Below are 17057 nucleotides of genomic sequence, written 5' to 3'. Positions count from 1 at the left end.
TAAGTATGGCTCCCAATTACCTCCTAGATCCAAAATGTATGTTCTCAGCATGTCTTCCAAAGTTTGGATGGTCCTTTCAGACTGACCATCGGACTGAGGGTGATATGTTGTACTAAAGTTCAGTTTCGTTCCCATAGCTCCTTGTAGACTTTTCCAAAATTTGGACGTGAACCTTGGGTCTCAGTCAGACACAATGGATACAGGTATACTGTGTAATCTCACAACCTGGTTAATGTACAACTGTGCCAATTGGTGTAAACTGAATGTCATTTTCACTGGAAGAAAATGAGCTGACTTCGTTAGTCGATCCACTACTACCCATATAGCATTATTTCCTCTTGCTGACTTTGGGAATCTAACCACAAAGTCCATCGTGATATTTTCCCATTTCCATTCAGGTATATCTAGTGGATCTAACAGTCCAGCTGGTTTTTGGTGTTCTGCCTTAACCTGTTGACTTACCATACACTTCTGTACGTACAGCCCTATACTTCTTTCCATATTTCTCCACCAAAATGTATCTCGAAGATCTCGATACATTTTCGTACCACTGGGATGTGCGGTGTACGGGGTGGAATGAGTTTCTTTCAATATCTCGTTTCTCAAGGCTTCATCCTTAGGTACGCAAATTCTTCCTCTAAATATCAGTGCCTGATCCTCAGCTATTCCAAAGCCCTTTTTTTATCGGTATCAACTTCGTTCTTAATCTTCTGCAAAAATGAGTCTTTATTTTGTGCTTCTATAATTCGATCTCTAAGAGTAGGTCGAATTATTAAAACTGCTAGACGAGCAGTGACTTGTCCAGGTGTGGTAACCACTTCGATCTGCAACTTTTCCAAGTCCTTAACTAACTCCACTTGAGAGGTGGGTAGTGACGTCAATTGTCCCATTGATTTTCTACTTAGAGCGTCGGCCACAACATTAGCCTTACCCGGATGGTAGTGAATAGTGCAGTCGTAATCGTTCATCAATTCCAACCATCATCTTTGTCACATATTCAATTCCTTCTGTGTGAAAAAATACTTGAGACTTTTGTGATCTGTGTAGATATCACACTTCCGTCCATACAAGTAGTGTTGCCATATCTTCAAAGCATGTACTACCGCTGCAAGTTCTAAATCATGCGTCGGGTAGTTCTACTCATGTTTCTTCAATTGTCTTGAAGTATAGGCTATCACTTTTCCATTTTGCATTAGTACACATCCCAATCCTCGCTTGGATACATTGCTGTATATAATAAACCCTTCCGTACGTTCAGGTATTGTTAATACAGGTGCTGATATCAACTTTTGCTTAAGTTCTTGGAAACTTTGTTCGCATTTTTCCGTCCATTGGAATTTTACTCCCTTTCTTGTAAGCTGCGTCATTGGTCCAACTATTTTGGAGAATCCTTCTATGAATCTCCTATAATATCCAGCCAATCCTAGAAAACTTCGTACTTCGCCAGCATTTGTTGGTGTTTTCTAGTTGGTTACTACTTCTACTTTTGCTGGATCTACTTCAATCCCTTGGGCAGTAACTACATGTCCAAGAAATCCAACTCGTTCAAGCCAAAACTTGCACTTCTTGAATTTGGCATGCAGCTTCTCCTTGCGTAATACCTCTAAGGCTATTCTCAAGTGCTCTTCATGTTGCTCCTTACTCTTGGAATATATCAGAATGTCATCGCTGAAGACTATGACACACTTATCTAAGTATTGATGAAACACTCGATTCATCGGGTCCATGAACACTGCAGGTGCATTGGTTAGCCCAAACGGCATCACCATAAACTCGTAGTGTCCATATCAAGTTCTAAAAGCTGTCTTAGGTATGTTCTTTGTCTCTACTTTCAGTTGATGGTATCCCGATCGTAAGTCGATCTTGGAAAATACCTTAGCTCCTTTCAGTTGATCTAATAGATCCTCGATCCTCGAGAGTGGGTACTTATTCTTAATGGTTAATCGATTTATCTCCCTATAATCGATGCACATCCTCATGCTTCCATCTTTCTTCTTTATAAACAACACTGGCGCACCCCATGGAGATACACTTGGTCATATGAAGCCCATATCTAGGAGTTCTTGCAACTGCTTCTTTAATTCTTGTAGTTCCTTTGGGGCCGTTTGGTACGAGGCCGTAGATATTGGTGCCGCCCCGAGAATTAGGTCTATGGTGAATTCCACTGGTCTATCGAGTGGAATACCTGATAGATCTTCTGGAAACACATCTACGAATTCCCGTACTACTGGTACATCTTCAACCCTTATCGTCTCTTGTTTCCCTCCTGAGATACATACTAGATATCCTTGACATGTTTATTTTCTCAACATCTTCTCAGCTTGTAAAGCCGATACTAGTCGAATAAGGGGTTTCATCTTCATTCCAAGGAATGAAAATGGTTCCTCTCCTAGTTTTTGAAATGATACTTCCATTTCCTTACATCGGATGGTAGCGTAATCACAACCTAATCAATCCATGCCTAGTATTACATCAAAATCCTTCATTTCTATCATATATAGGTTTGCTTCCATTGGTTTTCCCTCAAGTTCGATACTTATTGACTTGGCTATTCTATCAGTATTCAAAGGGTTGCCCGAAGGAATACTAACTTCTAATGTACCTTCCGACTTATCACAGGTAATACTAGATTTAGCCATAAAAGTTGTTGAAGCAAAGGAGTGTGTAGCTCCTGAATTAAACAATACATAAGCAGGTGTATTGGCTATCAGTAGAGTACCTGCTATGACATTAGAGTTTTCCTCTGCATCCTGTTGAGTCAATGTAAAAACTCGTACTTTCCCTTTCTGGTTCTGGTCGCTGTTATCATCCCTCTTCTGGGTATGTGTGGGACAATCCCTAATGATATGTCCTGGCTTGCCACATTAGAAACAGACATTTTTTCCTTGTAAGCACTCGCCACGATGTGTCCTTCCACACTTAGAACAGGGCACAATAACCAGCACAATGCTTTTGCTGGCATTGGCTCCACCATTAGCTTTCTTGTTCTGCCACTTGCCTTTTCCCTTGTCCTGGCCATTCCATTTCCTTTTTCCCATGTTACCATTGTCCGGTTGATTGAACAGTTGACCATGTTGTTCGGCACTAGTCTTCTGGTACCAAATAGCATGAGCTTTTTCCAGTATTTCACGGTATGTGGTAAAGCGATGGGACATAAATATCATGCTTATATTCGAGTTCAGCCCTTGTTCAAACCTTCGTACCTTCTTATCCTCTGTATCCACCAGATGTGGAGCATACCTTGAAAGTTGATCAAATTTCCTCTCATACTCAGTGAGGGACATAGTCTTTTGCTTGAGTTGGAGGAATTCACTTTCTTTGTGATCCCCTAAGGATTGGGAAAGTACTTGTCCATTACTTTCCCTTTGAATTGCTCCCAAGTCAATTCTGCTTGTTGCCCAGGGGTCTTTGTCTTTGACATTGAGTCCCACCTGTGACTTGCATCACCGGAGAACATGAACTCAGCACACTGGACTTTCTGAGCATCCATGCACCCTATCAATCAGAATATACTCTCCAACTTGCGAAGCCACTCCTCGGCTGCAAGTGGATCAGCTGCTCCGTTGAAGGTAGGGGGCTTGTGCCTTTGAAATTGATCGACCACTGAAGCATGGTTTGGAACATTAAGAGCTAGTGGTAGGGGTTGAGCTTGGTTTAGGTTTTGCCTGCCTAGGTCTTGAACTACTTGGAGGAGGTCTCTTGTCAAGTTTTGGTTTGCACGAGCCATTTCCTTTAGACAAAACATATGGTTCTTATTAGTTTCATTCTTTGAATACTAAAGCAAAGAAGATAGTATTTTATTTCTTGACATAAGGGAAGATATTATAAGGATTTAAATCTAATCCCTATAAGTTCTACGGATCTTCTTTGGTAGAGCTTCATCTTCGGAGGAGTCTTCCGCCTTAGGTCCCAACTCTATATCCATCTCAACCTGTGGCTTAGGCTCAAGATCATTCTCTAAATCATCATCATGTTCTTCTTCGAGATCTTCTTCCTCAGCCAAAGGTTCCTCCTCAGGCTCCTCATAGATTACATCATCCCACAAATCAATCAGGGCATGGCAATACCTCTCAAACTCGAACAGGTTTGGGTTGCCTTCTAACATTTCAAACCTTTCTACGAGCCATATCTGTTGCATTTTCACATACATCATACTTTTTCTTGCTTAAAGAAAACATGCAAATATTTAAACTTTCATATCAAGCAATTCCCTTTAAGCCCTCAGCTTTTGCCCAAGTCCATTACATATCTTTAAATAACACATCTCTAAATCATATCAAAGCATCATAACATAAACATAAATATAAACATAATCATTAACTTTAAACATGAACATACCTGGGCCATCGGATGAGATTGATGGATGGATGCACGATGCCATGGAATACCTTAAACTTCTCATTTTCCTTTTGTTTTAAAAAAAAAAAAACATACTTGGTCTAAAGAACCGGCTAAATCATTTTTTTTGAAAAAAAAATGTACTTGATCTACAGAACCGGCTAAACCATTTTTTTTGTAAAAAAACATACTTGAGCTATAGAATCGGCTAAACCGTGCTCTGATACCACGCTATAACGCCTCGACCCCTCGTGGACCGAAACGCTACTTACTTTACTTAGCTTAACCGGTGGTTTAGTAACAAGTGTATACGTTTTAGCGAAAGCTTACATCTTCGAATAATAATTTAAAAAACAATACTTCAAATGCTTTAAACAAAAATACTGAATTATTTTTCAAAATAACAAAATGTAATTTATTTGAAGAAAACATAACTTGTTCTCGCATTCCGCGTTATTCAAAACTTTAAAGAAATAACATTGGAAAATATTTCATAAAAATAAATCCAAATCACTTATTCACCGGATTTCCATGGGCTCGTTGCATCACTCTCCATCTTCTCCTCCATCCATGCCCGAGGTAGAATTTCTTCAATCTGTAGAGATGGGATTAAACACGTGAGTTGAAAAACTCAATAGGTGTCATAGGTGCATTGTGATCAAGCTATACATTTCAAAACATTAACTTTATAACTTTTCATACATGCCGTGCCCAGAGGCACCATTTGACATGAAGGGTATGCCGTACTCGAGGGCACCCTTTGACATACGAACATTTCTTCAACATAGAGGGGTATGCTGTACCGGAGTACCATTTGATATACAACCATTAACATAGAGGGATATGTCGTACTGGAATACCATTTGTCATACAAACATTAACATGAATCGAAACTTATAACTTAACACGATTAAACACATTGTACCTCTACCTACCCTGATTGATGCTTTTGAAGCTTTGAAAACTTGGATTGAAAACTTTGATGAAACTTGGACGTTGAAAGATCTGCACTCCTTGGATGTTTGAAAACCGTTGAGAATTGATGCTTGAAAACACTTCTTAAACTTCTAGGAAAAATAGTTTTCCTCCCTCTCTTTTTCTCTTTTGGAAACTCTTTCTTTAGTATGTAAAAGCTCTTGCTTTTGGTGTGAGAAAAAATGAGCGAAATGAGGTCTCTATTTATAGGTAAATATCCCATAACTTAAAGCAAATGAAGGGTCAAATTTCATTTAAGAGCGAAAACATGGGTGCCATTTAAGTTTGAGGTTAAATGCTTCAATTTAGTGGGGTTTTTATTGCTAAAAATGTGGGTGGCCCTTGAGAAAATAATTGAGAAAAATCAATATTTAAATTCTAGAGAAAAATGAGAATTTTCATTTCAGCCAGCTTCGGTCGACCGGTTGTAGTCCGGTTGGCACTACATAGCCTTCAGTATTTCTATCATACTTCTTTTCCCAATATCTTATTGAGGTAATTCAAAGTGTGTTGAAAAGAGAACTTAAAGAGCTACAACTTTCATTTAGATATCATTTTCCAAATCGAATGTTTCCTATGTCGAAAATGGGTCTCAAACGAGACTAAAAATCTGAAGTATATTTAGTCATCCAATATTCATGTCCTAGTGCCAGTAAGGTGTCTAGAATTATTTGGGGTTCTACATTCCTGCATTGTTGTCAAGTATCAATTGGATGGAAAAATTGTTAAAATTTAAATTATCCAACAGGATAATGTCACGTGGCAAAGTGTACACCATCGCATACTTATAGCAAGGTTCTTACTTATTGAACTTTGTTATTTGTACACTGATTTTTGATGCGTTGTTTGACACTTGCATTGTTGTCAAGTGTCAATTGGATGGGAAAACTGTTTTAAATTTAAACTGTCCAACAAGGTAATGTCACGTGGTAAAGTGTAAACTAAAGTGTGTACATTGTAGTGTAAATGTACCAAGGTTCTTACCGATTGAACTTTGATATTTGTACACTGATTTTTGATACGTTGTTTGATACCTGGATTGTTGTTAATTGGATGTAAAAACTGTTTGAAATTTAAACTATCCAATAGGGTAATGTAACGTGGTAAAGTGTAAAGTAAAGTGTACATGTAGCAAGGTTTATACCGATTGAACTTTGCTATTTGTACACTGATTTTTGATAGGTTGTTTGACACTTGCATAGTTGTCAAGTATCAATTAGATGGGAAAATTGTTTGAAATTTATACTGTCCAATAGGGTAATGTCACGTGGCAAAGTGTAAACTAAAGTGTGTACACCATAGTGTACATGTAGAAATGTTCTTACCCATTGAACTTTACCATTTGTACACATTTTTAACACATTGTTTGACTCTTGCATTGTTGTCAAGTGTCCATTGGATGGGAAAACTGTTTGAAATTTAAAATGTCCAAAAGGGTAATGTCACATGGTAAACTGTTAACTAAAATGTACATGTAGTAAGGTTCATACCGATTGAACTTTGCTATTTGTGCACTATTTTTTGACATGCTGTTTGACACTTGCATTGTTGTCAAGTGTTAATTGGATGGGAAAACTATTTGAAATTTCTACTGTCTAATAGGGTAATGTCACGTGGCAAAGTGTAAACTAAAGTGTGTACACCATAGTGTACATGTAGTCAAGTGTACACTGATTTTTGTTACGTTGTTTAACACTTGCATTGTTGTCAAGTGTCAATTGGATGGAAAAATTGTTTGAAATTTAGGCTGTCCAAAAGGGTAATGTCACGTGGCAAAGTGTAAATTAAAGTGTACACCATAATGTACATGTAGCAAGGTTCTTACCGATTGAACTTTGTTATTTGTACACTGATTTTTGACACGTTCTTTGACACTTGTATTGTTATCAAGTATCAACTGGTTAGGAAAATTGCTTGAAATTTTGACTATCCAATAGGGTAATGACACGTGGCAAAGTGGAAACTAAAGTGTACACTATAGTGTACATGTCACAAGGTTTCTAACTGATTGAACTTTGCTATTTGTACACAGATATTTGATACATTGTTTGATACCCGCATTGTTGTCAAGTGTCAACTAGATGGAAAAATTGTTGAAATTTAAACTATCCAACAGGGTAATGTCACGGGGCAAAGTGTACACCATTGTGTACTTATAGCAAGGTTCTTACCTATTGAACTTTGCTATTTGTACACTAATTTTTGACGCGTTGTTTGACACTTGCATTGTTGTCAAATGTCAATTGGATGCGAAAACTGTTTGAAATTTAAATTGTCCAACAGAATAATGTCACGTGACAAAGTGTAAAGTAAAATGTACACCTTAGTATACATGTAGCAAGGTTCTTACCAATTGAACTTTTCTAGTTTCACCCTGATTTTTAACACGTAGTTTGACAATTACATTATTATCAAGTGTCAATTGGACGGGAAAACTGTTTGAAATTTAAATTTTCCAACAAGGTAATGTCACATGGCTAAGTGTAAAGTGAAGTGTACACCATAGTGTACATGCAGCAAGGTTCTAAACGATTGAACGTTGCTATTTGTACACTGATTTTTGACACGTTGTTTGACTCTTGCATTGTTGTGAAGTGTAAATTGGATGGGAAAACTATTTTAAATTTAAACTGTCCAACAGGGTGATGCTATTTGGCAAAGTGTAAACTAAAGTGCACACCATATTGTACATGTAGCAAGATTCTAAACGATTGAACTTTGCTATTTGTACATTGATTTTTGACACTTGTATTGTTGTCAACTGCCAATTGGATGGGAAAACTGTTAGAAATTTAAACTGTCCAATAGGGTAATATTACGTGCTTAGGTTCAAACTAAAGTGTATATGTAGCAAGGTTCATACTGATTGAACGTTACTATTTGTACATTGATTTTTGATACATTCTTTGACACATGCATTATTGTCAAGTATCAATTGGATGGGAAATTGTTTCATACCGATTGAACGTTACTATTTGTACATTGATTTTTGATACATTCTTTGACACATGCATTATTGTCAAGTATCAATTGGATGGGAAAACAATTTAAAATTTAAATTGTCCAATAGGATAATGTCACGTGGCAAAGTGTAAATTAAAGTGTACACCATAGTGTACATGTAGCAAGGTTCATACCGATTGAACTTTGCTATTTGTACAATGACTTTTCACAGGTTGTTTGACACTTGTATTGTTTTTAAGTATCAATTGGATGGGAAAACTGTTTGAAATTTAAACTGTCTAGCAGGGTAATGACACTTGGCAAAGTGTAAGCTTAAGTGTACACTATAGTGTACATGGCGCAAGGTTCTTACCGATTGAACATTGCTATTTGTATGCATTGACACGTTGTTTGATACTGACATTGTTGTCAAGTGTCAATTGGATGAAAAAACTATTTGAAATTTAAACTGTCCAACAGCGTAATGTCACGCTGCAAAGTGTAAACCATAGTTTACATGTAGCAAGGTTCTTACTGATTGAACTTTGCTATTTGTACACTGATTTTTGACACTTGCATTATTGTCAAGAGTCAATTGGATGGGAAAACTATTTGAAATTTAAACTATCCAATAGGTTAATGTTATGTGGCAAAGTGTAAACTAAAGTGTGCACCGTAGTATACTGGTAGCATGGTTCTTACCAATTGAACTTTTCTATTTTTACACCGATTTTTAACACGTGGTTTGACACTTGCATTCTTGTCAAGTGTGAATTGGACGGGAAAATTGTAAGAAATTTAAATTGTCCAACAAGGTAATGTCACATTGCAAAGTGAAAACTAAAATATACAACCATAGTGTACATGTAGCAAAGTCTTACCGATTGAACTTTGTTATTTGCAAAATTAATTTTTGATATGCTTTTTGACGCTTGCATTGTTGTCAAGTGTCAATTGGATGCGAAAACTATTTGAAATTTAAACTTTCCAACAGGGTAATGTCACGTGGCAAAGTGTAAACTGAAGTGCACACCACAGTTTACATGTGGCAAGGTTCTAAACGATTGAACTTTACTATTTGTACACTAATTTTTTACACGTTGTTTGACACTTGCATTGTTGTCAAGTGTCAATTGGATGGAAAAACTATTTGAAATTTAAACGTCAAATAGGGTGATGAAACGTGGCAAAGTGTAACCTAAAGTGGACACCATAGTGTACATGTAGCAAGCTTCTAAACGATTGAACTTTGCTAATTGTAAACTGATTTTTGACACATTGTTTGACACTTGCATTGTTGTCAAGTGTCAATTGGATGGGAAAACTGTTAGAAATTTAAACTGTCCAATAGGGTAATGTCATATGGTAAAGTGTAAACTAAAGTGTACATGTAGCAAGGTTCATACCGATTGAACTTTGCTATTTGTACACTGATTTTTGACACATTGTTTGACACTTGCATTGTTGTCAGGTGTCAATTGGATGGGAAAACAATTTGAAATTTAAATTTTCCAACAAGCTAATGTCACGTGGGAAAGTTTAAACTAAAGTGTACACCATAGTGTACAAGTAGCAAGGTCCTTACCGATTGAACATTGCAATTTGTACACTGATTTTTTACACGTTGTTTGCACTTGCATTGTTGTGAACTATCAATTGGATGGTAAAATTGTTTGAAATTTAAAATGTTCAACAAGGTAATATCACGTGGCAAAGTGTAAACTAAAGTGCAGACTATAGTATACATGTAGCAATGTTCTAAGCGATTGAACTTTGCTATTTGTACGCTGATTTTTGACACGTTGTTTGTCACTTGCATTGTTGTCAAGTGGTAATTGGATGGAAAAATTATTTGAAAGTTAAACTGTCCAGCAGGGTAACGTCACTTGGCAAAGTGTAAACTAAAGCGCACACCATAGTATACATGTAGCAAGGTCCATACCGATTAAACTTTGCTTTTTGTACACTGATTTCTGACAGTTTTTTGACACTTGCATTGTAGTCAAGTGTTAATTGGATGGGAAAATTGTTTGAATTTTAAACTGTCCAATAAGGTAATGTCACGTGATAAAGTGTAAAGTAAAGTGTACATGCAGCAAGGTTCATACCGATTGAACTTTGCTATTTGTACACTGATTTTTGACAGGTTGTTTGACACTTGTATAGTTGTCAAGTGTCAATTGGATGGGAAAACTATTTGAAATTTATACTATCCAATAGGATAACGTCACTTGGCAAAGTGCAAACTAAATTGTGTACACCATAGTGTGCATGTAGCAAGGTTCTTACCGATTGAACTTTGCAATTTGTACACTAATTTTTGACCCGTTGTTTGACACTTGCATTGTTTTCAAGTGTTAATTGGATGGAAAAATTGTTTATAATTTAGGCTGTCCAATAGGGTAACGTCACGAGGCAAAGGGTAAATTAAATTGTACACCATAGTATACATGTAGCGAGGTTCTTACCGATTGAACTTTGCTATTTGCACACTAATTTTTGACACGTTGTTTGATACTTATATTGTTGTCAAGTACCAATGGGACAGGTAAACTATTTGAAATTAAAACTGTCCAATTGGGTAATGAAATGTGGCAAAATGTAAGCTAAAGTGTACACTATGGTGTAGATTTCGTAAGGTTCTTGCCGATTGAACTTTACTATTTGTACACTGATTTTTGACACGTTGTTTGATACCTACATTGTTGTCAAGTATCAGCTGGATGGAAAAATTATTTGAAATTTAAACTGTCCAACTGGGTAATGTAACGTGGTAAAGTGTAAACTAAAGTGTACATGTAGCAAGGTTCATACCGATTCAACTTTACTATTTGTACACTGATTTTTGACACGTTGTTTGACACTTGCATTGTTTTCAAGTGTCAATTGGATGGGGAAACTGTTTGAAATTTAGGTTGTCCAATAGGGTAATGTGACGTGGCAAAGTATAAATTAAAGTGTACACCATAGTGTACATGTAGCAAGGTTCTTACTGATTGAACTTTGCTATTTGTACACTGATTTTTGACATGTTGTTTGACACATGTATTGTTGTCAAGCATCAATTGAATGTGAAAACTGTTTGAAATTTAAATTGTCTAACAGGGTAATGACATGTGGTAATGTGTAAACTAAAGTGTACACTATAGTGTGCATGTCGAAAGGTTCTTACAGATTGAACTTTGCTATTTGTTCACAGATTTTTAACACATTGTTTGATACCTGCATTGTTGTCAAGTGTCAATTGGATGGAAAAACTGTTTGAAATTTAAACTATCCAACAGGGTAATGTCACGTGGCAAAGTGTATACCATAGTGTACATGTAACAAGGTTCTTACCGATTGAACTTCGCTATTTGTACAGAGATTTTTGACGCGTTCTTTGACACTTGCCTTGTTATCAATTGTCAATTGGATGGAAAAACTGTTTGAAATTTAAACTGTCCAACAGTGTAATGTCACATGGCAAAGTGTAAACCAAAGTGTGTACACCATAGTGTACATGTAGCAAGGTTCTTACTGATTGAACTTTGCTATTTGTACACTAATTTTTGACACATTGTTTGACGCTTGCCTTTTTGTCAAGTGTCAATTTGATAGGAAAACTGTTCAAAATTTAAACTGTCCAACAGAGTAATGTCACGCGGCAATATGTAAACTAAAGTGTACATGTGGCAAGGTCCTTACCAATTGAACTTTACTATTTGTACACTGATTTTTGACACGTTGTTTGGCACTTGCTTTGCTGTCAAGTCTCAATTGGATGGAAAAACTGTTTGAAATTCAAACTGTCCAACAAGGTAATGTCACGTGGCAAAGTGTAGACCATAGTGTACATGTAAAAAGGTTCTTACAGATTGAACTCCGCTATTTGTACAAAGATTTTTGATGCGTTGTTCGACACTTGCCTTGTTGTCAAGTGTCAATTGGATGGAAAAACTATTTGAAATTTAAACAGTCCAACAGGGTAGTGTCACGTGACAAAAGTGTAAACTAAAGTGTGTACACCATAGTGTACATGTAGCAAGGTTCTTACTGATTGAACTTTGCTATTTGTACACTGATTTTTGACACATTGTTTGACACTTGCCTTGTTGTCAAGTGTCAATTTGATAGGAAAACTGTTCAAAATTTAAACTATCCAACAGGGTAATGTCATGCGGCAATGTGTAAATTAAAGTGTACACCGCAGTGTACATGTGGCAAGGTCCTTACCAATTGAATTTTGCTATTTGTACACTAATTTTTGATGTGTTTTTTGGCACTTGCCTTGCTGTCAGGTCTCAATTGGATGGGAAAATTGTTTGAAATTTAAACTGTCCAGCAGGATAATGTCACGTGGCAAAGTGTAAACTAAAGTGTGTACACCATAGTGTACATGTAGCAAGGTTCTTACTGATTGAACTTTGCTATTTGTGCACTGATTTTTTACGCATTGTTTAACACTTGCCTTGTTGTCAAGTGTCAATTGGACAAGAAAACTATTTGAAATTTGAACTGTCGAACAGGGTAATGTCACGTGGTAAAGTGTAAACTAAAGTATACACCATAGTGTACATGTAGCAGGGTTCTTACCGATTGAAGTTTGCTATTTGTAAACTGATTTTTAACACGTTATTTACCACTTACATTGTTGGAAGTGTCAATTGGATGGGAAAACTATTTGAAATTTAAACTATCCAACAACGTAATGTCACGTGGCAAAGTGTAAACTAAAGAGTAGACCATAGTGTACATATAGCAACGTCCTTACAGATTGAACTTTGCTATTTATAAACTGGTTTTTGACACGTTGTTTGACACTTGGAATGTTGTCAAGTGTCAATTGGATTTGAAAACTATTTGAAATTCAAACTGTCCAACAGGGTAATGTCACGTGGCAAAGTGTAAACTACAGTGTACACCATAGTGCACATGTAGCAAAGTTCTCACCTATTGTACTTTTCTATTTTTACACTAATTTTTGACATGTTTGACACTTGCATTGTTGTCAAGTGTCAATTGGATGAGAAAGCTGTTTGAAATTTAAACTATCCAATAGGGTAATGTCACGTGGCGAAGTGAAAACTAAAGTGTACATGTAGCAAGGTTCATACCAATTGAACTTTAGTATTTGTACACTAATTTTTGATACGTTGTTTGACACTTGCATTGTTGTCAAGTGTCAATTGGACGGGTAAACTGTTTGAAATTTCAATTGTCCAATAGGGTAATCTCACGTGGCAAAGTGAAAACTAAAGTGTACATGTAGCAAGGTCCTTACCGATTGAACTTTGCAATTTTCAAAACTTATTTTTTACACATTTTTTGACACTTGCATTGTTGTCAAGTGTCAATTGGATGAAAAACTATTCGAAATTTAAATTGTCCAACAAGGTAATGTCATGCGGCATAGTGTAAACTGAAGTGTACACCATAGTATACATGTCGCAAGGTTCTTACCGATTGAACTTTTCTATTTGTGCACTGATTTTTGCCAGGTTGTTTTACACTTGCATTGTTGTCAAGTGCCAATTGGATGGGAAAACTGTTAGAAATTTAAACTGTCAAATAGGGTAATGTCACGTGGTAAAGTGCAAACTAAAGTGAACATGTAGCAAGGCTCATATTGATTGACCTTTGCTATTTGTACATTGATTTTACACACATTGTTTGACACTTGCGTTGTTGTCAAGTGTAACTGTTTGAAATTTAAACTGTCCAACAGGGTAATGTCACGTGGCAAAGTGTAAACTAACATCGACACCATATTGTACATGTAGCAAGGTTCTAAACGATTGAACTTCACTATTTGTACACTGATTTTTGACACGTTGTTTGACACTTGCATTGTTGTCAAGTGTCAATTGAATGGGAAAACTTTTTAAATTTTAGGTTGTCCAATAGGGAAAAGGCATGTGGTAAAGTGTAAACTATAGTGTTGACTATAGTGTACATGTCGCAAGGTTCTTACCGATTGAACTTTGCTATTTGTACACTGATTTTTAACACGTTATTTGATACCTGCATTGTTGTCAAGTGTCGATTAGATGGAAAAATTATTTGAAATTTAAACTATCCAACAGGATAATGTCACGTGGTAAATTGTACAGTAAAGCGTACATGTAGCAAGGTTCATACTGATTGAACTTTGCTATTTGTACACTGATTTTTGACAGGTTGTTTAACACTTGTATAGTTGTCAAGTGTCAATTGGATGGGAAAAATGTTTTAAATTTATACTGCCCAATAGGGTAAAGTCATGTTGCAAAGTGTAAACTAAAGTGTACACCATAGTGTACATGTAGCAAGGTTCTTACCGATTGAACTTTGCTATTTGTACACTGATTTTTGACACGTTGTTTGACACTTGTAATTTTGTCAAGTATAAATTGGATAGGAAAACTATTTGAAATTTAAACTATCCAACAGGGTAATGACATGTGACAAAGTGTAAACTAAAGTGTACACTATAGTGTGCATGTCGAAAGGTTCTTACAGGTTGAACTTTGCTATTTGTTCACAAATTTTTGACACGTTGTTTGATACCTACATTGTTGTCAAGTGTCAATTGGATGGAAAAACTTTTTGAAATTTAAACTGACCAACAGGGTAACGCCACGTGGCAAAGTGTACACCATAGTGTATACGTAGCATGGTTTTTACCGATTGAACTTTGCAATTTGTTCAAAGATTTTTGACGCGTTGTTTGACACTTGCCTTGTTCTCAAGTGTCAATTGGATGTGAAACTGTTTGAAATTTAAACTATCCAACAGGGTAATATTGCGTGGCAAAGTGTAAACTAAAGTGTGTACACCATAGTGTACATGTAGCAAGGTTCTTACCGATTGAACTTTGCAATTTGTACACTAATTTTTGACACATTGTTTGACACGTGCTTTGTTGTCAAGTGTCAATTGGATTGGAAAGCAGTTCAAAATTTAAATTGTCTAACATGGTAATGTCACGTGGCAAAGTGTAAACTAAAGTGTACACCGTAGTGTAAATGTAGTAGGATTTTTACAGATTGAAGTTTGCAATTTGTACACTGATTTTTGACACGTTGTTTGCCACTTGCATTGTTGTCATGTGTCAATTGGATGAGAAAACTGTTCGAAATTTAAATTGTCCAAGAGGGTAATGTCACGTGGCAAAGTGTAAACTAAAGAGTAGACTAGAGTGTACATGTAGCAACGTCCTTGCCGTTTGAACTTTGCTATTTGTAAACTGATTTTTGCCATGTTGTTTGACACTTACGATGTTGTCAAGTGTTAATTGGATTTGAAAATAGTTTTAAATTTAAACTGTCCAATAGGGTAATGTCACATGGCAAAGTGTAAACTAAAGTGTACACCATACTATACTTGTAGCAAGGTTCTTAACGATTCAACTTTTCGATTTTTACGCTGATTTTTGACAAGTTGTTTGACACTTGCATAGTTGTCAAGTGTCAATTGGATGGGAAAACCGTTTGAAATTTAAACTATCGAATAGTGTAATGTCACCATAGTGTAAGCTAAAGTGTGTACACCATAGTGTACATGTACCAGGTTTCTTACCGATTGAACTTTGCTATTTGTACACTGATTTTTGACACATTGTTTGCCACCTGCATTGTTGTCAAGTGTTAGTTAAATGGGAAAACTATTCGAAATTTAAAATGTCTAACGGGGTAATGTGACGTGGTAAACTGTGAACTAAAGTGTACATGTGTTAAGGTTCTTACTTATCGAACTTTTCTATTTGTAGACTGATTTTTGACAAGTTGGTTGACCCTTGCATTGTTATCAAGTATCATTTGGATGGGAAAACTATTTGAAATGTATATTGTGCAACAGTATAATGTTATGTGCAACGTGTAAACTAAAGTGTGTACACCACAGTGTAAATGTAGCAAGGTACTTACCGATTGAACTTAGCCATTTGTACACTGATTTTTAACGCATTGTTTGACACCTACATTGTTGTGAAGCATCAATTGGATAGGAAAACTATTTAAAATTTATACTGTCCAACAGGGTAATGCCATGTGCAAAGTGTAAACTAAAGTGTGCACACGATCATGTACATGTAGCAAGGTTCTTACCGATTGAACTTTACTATTTGTACACTGATTTTTGACACGTTGTTTGACACTTGCATTGTTGTCAAGTGTCAATTGGATGGAAAACTATTTGAAATGTAAACTGTCCAACGGGGTAATGTCACGTGGCAAAGTGTAAACTAAAGCGTACACCATACCGCATATGTAGCAAGGTTCTTATCGATTGAACTTCGCTATTTGTACACTGATTTTTGACACACTGTTTGACACTTGCATTGTTGTCAAGTGTCAATTGGATGGGAAAACTGTTTGAAATTAAACTATCCAATAGGATAATGTCATGTGGCAAAGTGTAAACTAAAGTTTACACCATAGTGTACATGTAGCAAAGTCCTTACCGACTGAACTTTGCTATTTGTAAACTGATTTTTGATACATTGTTTGACACTTGTAGTGTTGTCAAGTGTCAATTGGATGGAAAAACTGTTCGAAATTTAAACTGTCCAACAGGGTAATTTGACGAGGGAAAGTTTAAACTAAAGTGTACACCATTGTGTGCATGCAGCAAGGTCCTTACCAGTTAAACTTTGCTATTTGTAAACCAATTTTTGACACGTTGTTTGACACTTGCATTGTTGTCAAGTGCCAATTCGATGGGAAAACTACTTGAAATTTAAACTATCCTATAGGGTAATGTCACGTGGCAAAGTGTAAATTGAAGTGTACAACATAGTGTACATGTAGCAAGGTTCTTACCGTTTGAACTTTTCTATTTGT

This window comes from Olea europaea, unplaced genomic scaffold, assembly GCF_002742605.1.
Source record: "Olea europaea var. sylvestris unplaced genomic scaffold, O_europaea_v1 scaffold893, whole genome shotgun sequence".
In the NCBI taxonomy this organism is placed as follows: domain Eukaryota; kingdom Viridiplantae; phylum Streptophyta; class Magnoliopsida; order Lamiales; family Oleaceae; genus Olea; species Olea europaea.
Note: the sequence above shows the minus strand (reverse complement) of the source record.